This window comes from Poromitra crassiceps (genome assembly GCF_964638095.1).
Source record: "Poromitra crassiceps genome assembly, chromosome: 7".
In the NCBI taxonomy this organism is placed as follows: Eukaryota; Metazoa; Chordata; class Actinopteri; order Beryciformes; family Melamphaidae; genus Poromitra; species Poromitra crassiceps.
In genome coordinates this window covers 15,141,052-15,145,895 of record NC_139628.1, presented here as the reverse complement: position 1 = coordinate 15,145,895, position 4,844 = coordinate 15,141,052, and the positions used below count along the sequence as shown (strand labels likewise).

At 41.9% G+C, this 4,844-nt stretch overlaps 1 protein-coding gene and 1 long non-coding RNA gene across 2 annotated transcripts in view; one reads left to right on the top strand and one right to left on the bottom strand.

The window, feature by feature from the left end:
• Window positions 1–574, top strand: part of LOC310779137 (H-2 class II histocompatibility antigen, E-S beta chain-like) — a 5,232-nt gene extending 4,658 nt beyond the window's left edge. The window contains exon 7 of the mRNA XM_083639635.1: window positions 1–574. This exon is cut by the window's left edge and continues 602 nt beyond it. The gene's annotated coding sequence lies outside the window, so the exon portion shown is untranslated.
• Window positions 408–4,622, bottom strand: LOC310779138. The gene is made up of 2 exons (XR_014552812.1): window positions 4,389–4,622; window positions 408–2,243 (listed from the first exon to the last, which is right to left on the bottom strand). It is a non-coding gene; the product is annotated as an uncharacterized lncRNA (long non-coding RNA).
• Window positions 4,623–4,844: the final 222 nt, after the last annotated feature.

Sequence of the window (4,844 nt, the reverse complement as noted above, 5' to 3'; positions counted from 1 at the left end):
TCCTGAGCTACAGCCGCCTTTCTCTATTGCTGACAAAAATGTGTTATTGTCGCTTTGGATAAAAGCATTACATTACATTACGTCATTTGGTCTGCCAAATGATGTAATGTAATGTAATGTACTGTAATTTTCCAATGCAATTTAAGCATCATCATGGTCTCTCTTACTCATTATTTGTTACATGTTTAGTAATGTCATGTATATTATATAGTGCTTCACTGTTCACTGTTGCTTTTGACCGTGCTCAAAGACACTTTACAAAGACAGGATAAAACTACTTTAATAAAGAGTGAAAATATTAAAATCGATGTGAGAGAGAGAGAGAAAAATAGTATAGGTCAAAAGCAACAGTGAAAAGGTGGGTTTTGGAAATATGACATAATGAGTATGAAGAACAATAATTTGACTGGTGAGGGCATTCCAGAGGGAGGGGGCGGCTGCAGCAAGGCCCTGTCAGAGGCCCCCCTGTCACAGCTTTAGCAAAGAGATACCTGTGATTCTTGTCAAAGTGGATATACATTGTATGATCATATTCAGCCAGACAGTGAGATGGAGATTTACAATGGTGAGCAATTCTTTTTTCTTTTTTCTTTTTCATTAACTCCACCCATGGTACTCATATGTGCTGTATATAATGTACGGTATGTCAGTACATATATGTGTATAGTATGTCACAGTATACGTCACAGAACATAATGTAGTCATGTATATCATAGTACATATATCTTTCTGTGTGACATTAATAATAACCATGATAGTAGCTAAGCTGTTCCAACATGGAAAGCTTCATTAATTTCAATAATACCATGCTGCAAGAATGTAGCAGGAAGATTTATAGGTGTGTGGTACATAATGGTTTTCCCAGCTTGCTCTTTGAAATATTAGTTGTGTTTTGTTTTTTGAACTTTTTAGGCATTTAGCTGAGTCTTTATTGTCACCGTTGCTTATTTCACTTATATTAAACAAAAATATATATATTAGTTCTGTGGGTTCAAATCCTGTTTCTGTCAGCCCCGATGTTAACTGTGCATGATTATGGGCTCTATCTTCCCAAAAGAGCTAATTTAGCGTTTGCGCTCGTTTAACGCCGTGCGCAATGCAAATTGGGGGTGGACACAAGCGCATGCCTGTGATAATTTTACCGGGCATTAGCTGCCACAAGCCAAAGCAGGCGTTTCAGTGCTAAAATGTGGTGATAGATGGCATTACGCTATCGTCAGCAGCGCGCAATTACTTTGCGCTAAGAGCTTTGAAAAGGACCTCTTACGCGCAAATATCTCTCTGCGCTGGGTTGCGCACCATAATCTCCGTGCAGCGCAGCGCAAGTAAAATCCCTTTTGCATATGTCATTACGCACAGCCTTGTCATGCCAGGACATGAAATTATGCTGCTAAAATTGGGTATTAGCAGATAATTCAGTGAGGCAATCAACTATAACTCACTGAGAAACTTTTATCACATCGCAAAGAGGGAAATGAATTGAGAAAACTTGTTGGACAATGGACATACGCTATTTACCTTCATAACCCGGAGGGTTGTTGGCACCACAGACGATCTGTCAATAAGCTCTCTCTGTCCTCGCACGAGTGAGTACACTCTATTACGCATGGAGAGATTTACAGCATATTGCATGCCTTGCGCAAACAGCCATTGCGAGACAGGAATCTGATTGGTTTTGATTGACGTAATGCCCAGCATTGCCTGTGAATAATTCTGGTAGTTAAGAGCGCCCAAATACCGTTTGCGGAGGCATTTTGGGGCGCAGATGATTTTGGCACGGCTCTAATTTGCGCTTGCGACACGTGGCGTGAACGTTTGCGCACCCCGCCGAGAATTGCATCCCCAACATATTTTGGGGCTGTTTTTACTTAGAAATCAGGGAGGTCACATCTACCAGACAATTATATCACTTTTAAACAGTTACATTTCTGTATAAATCATTACAAGTATGCTTCCGTGAGGTGGGGATGCTTTTTTTTGCTGCTGGGCGGGGGAGCAAAACTCGGCAGAACACTTGGCGGACGGCGCAAGGCGGACTGCTATCTTCCCATGCCTTAAGGCACGCACAAACAGGTGCGCAAGCGCTATTAGGGGATAGCGCCTGCCCGAAAGATAGAGCCCAATATTGTCTTCACGGTACTGAAAAAAAACTCTGAAATAACAAACGTGACAATAAGAGCATAGGATGCTCCTCCACACTACCATATATCAAAGATGTGAAGGGAAGATAGTTACAGTAAATGCTATTTGACATTGGCTGAGTTTCCCAACAAAGAAGCTTCTTAAGAGTTAAGAAGCTTCTTAAGGAGTTAAGAAGCTTCTTAAGGAGTTAAGAAGGCTCCAAAGAAGTGTTTCCCAAACGCCTTCTTAACAGAAGAGAAAAATAAAAAAAATAGAAGGCTCTTAACTCATTGAGTGCCAGCCACTTTTGGAGGACGGATGCTCCCAGTGCCAGAGTTTCAGAGCGTTTTCAGTGATTTCTCGAGGCCCACAGAATATTGTGTGATATTACTATGTAAACACTGAACACGCACAAAGAACGATGAGACTCTATTCTATCATCTGCAAAAAAAAGTTTATTGATCCCATTTTCCGTTCTTTAGTTATGAGCCGGAGAAGATAGCTTGATTCATCCAAAAACAGCAATTTTTTTCTAGAAGCTGAGATAATTGGCCTTTTGTGAAATTAAACATTTCAAGCACATCACTGACTCTGAAGCTAATCTTTTCTAATGTAGTCACACCTCAAAAATAATTTCCTTCAATAAAACAGTGAAGGCCAGGGAATTCTGTTTGGCAGAATAATATTTTTTAGCTACAACCAGCAGCGCTGGCCCCTGCGTGCGCTGCTGGTTGCAGCTTCTTGCTGGTCTTGATTTGCTGCTGGTGGGCATCGGATATTCTGGCTTGCGTTTGTCAATCCTGTCCTGCTGCCTGGGTCTGTCTGGGTGTTGTGTGTGTGCTGCTCTGCGTGCCCCCTCCCCCCCCCCCCGCCCCGCCCCGCCTCGCCTCAACTGCACACTCCTCCTCCTGTCTGTGGTGGCTCTCTGCTGAGTTTGCTGTGCGCACAGTGAAGGGTGCTTGACATCCTGCTTTTTTACAGCGTTCCGCGTGTGTTTGTCACCGGCAACGATGCTTCCAGTTGAGAATAATAACAACTCCACGGTGTGGATGTGCGGATGTGCTGTCGCAACCGACACGGAACGGCTCAATTGTGGGAGCAGATTGGCTGCTGCAGGCACAGCTGCAGTAACGTGCTTCAGCATATCGATGCATACGGATGCGATGCGATTTCCGTTTCCATAACGACTTCTTCTTTGTTTTTTCCTTGCCTTTCTGTTATGTGGAGAGCACTGTCGCCACCTAAGGGTTCTGTAAAATAGGTTAGACACATCCAATAGCTATAATATTTGTACATCAGAGGCAGAAGGCTTTGATCGACGCCCCACCGTCAAAAAACGCAATTGACGAACATGTCCGTCCTTGGCACTCTACGTTACTATTTGAAATGACGAACATGTCCGTCCTTGGCACTCAATGAGTTAAGAAGCATCTTAACTGGAGCTGTCCACCATCTCGATGTGAGAGGTCCTCTGCGGCCCACTTGATGGCACTCTGAGCCCACCAGTGGGCCACGACCCAGTGGTTGAGAAACACTGTTGTAGAATAACCTAATCGTGGTCATGTTAAACAAGAACTTCTTCTATTAAACATTATTTATTTCAGACATGGACTGCAGTTCAAATTGCTTTATATACACAGCATACAACAAAATTGCGAGAAACACTACAGAATTTAAGCGACCTTGGGTTCTGTGAAATGTGCTATATAAATCCACAACATTACAAAAGGAATCCATTCTGATTAGAGCAATATAGCCTACGTTAAAACATTTAAAACACAAGTAACCATACATACAGGGGAGATTTTCAAGTGTTCCCCAATTTTAAACACTAAAGGGTGCATGAAAGAAAGGAAAAAGGGAAAAACACAAGAGGAACAGTGGACACAAGTATCTCCTTTTGCCTGACGCGGCTGGATCTGCCAGTGTTTCGTCATTAAGAAGGTGTTAAGAATGCCCCAGACCCTTCTTACAAAACCTTCTTAACGAAAGATCATCTTAGTGCTAAGAAGCTTTTGGGAAACGCAGCCTTCTTAACGGAAGATAATTGGAAGATAATTTTAGGCTAAGAAGCAATCGGGAAACACGTTGGCTTCGTTGGCTTCTTACGGGAGCCTTAAGAAGGGTCAAAGAAGCTTCTTAGCGCTAAGAAGCTTTTGGGAAACGCATGCCTTCGTAAAGAAGCAATTGGGAAACGCGTTTGCTTCTTAAGGGGGCCTTAAGAAGGGTTAAATTAGCTTCTTAGCGCAAAGAAGCTTTTGGGAAACCCAGCCAATATTAGCACTTAGGTACATTTGTTTTTTGTTATTATGTACCAGCTGCTTTCTTAGTGTTTGCAACACGCTGTGACATTAAAACTCAATAATTTTTTCTCTCCTTTTTTTACACAGGGTAACCTTTTAATACCAGTGCAAATACATTATAAGTTTACTTTTACCACCATTGCTTTTTTCATACATTTCTACTTACATGCTTTCATATTGCAATCGCAGCGTAATAAAAGACCCTTATTTGCTCTAATCTTTGTTATTCTTTGTTCTATCCTATCACTCTTCTGCTAGCTGCTCCAATGTTGGGAGTCATTTAGGTTTCATTGCATCTTAAAGTGTGTGACCTATCTCTAATACCATAGCCTTTTCATTACATCATTATAGTTTATTGAATAAAAATAGTGAAGACTACATCATGCGTGGCGTGGAGGAAAACAGATGATTCTGGTGTGA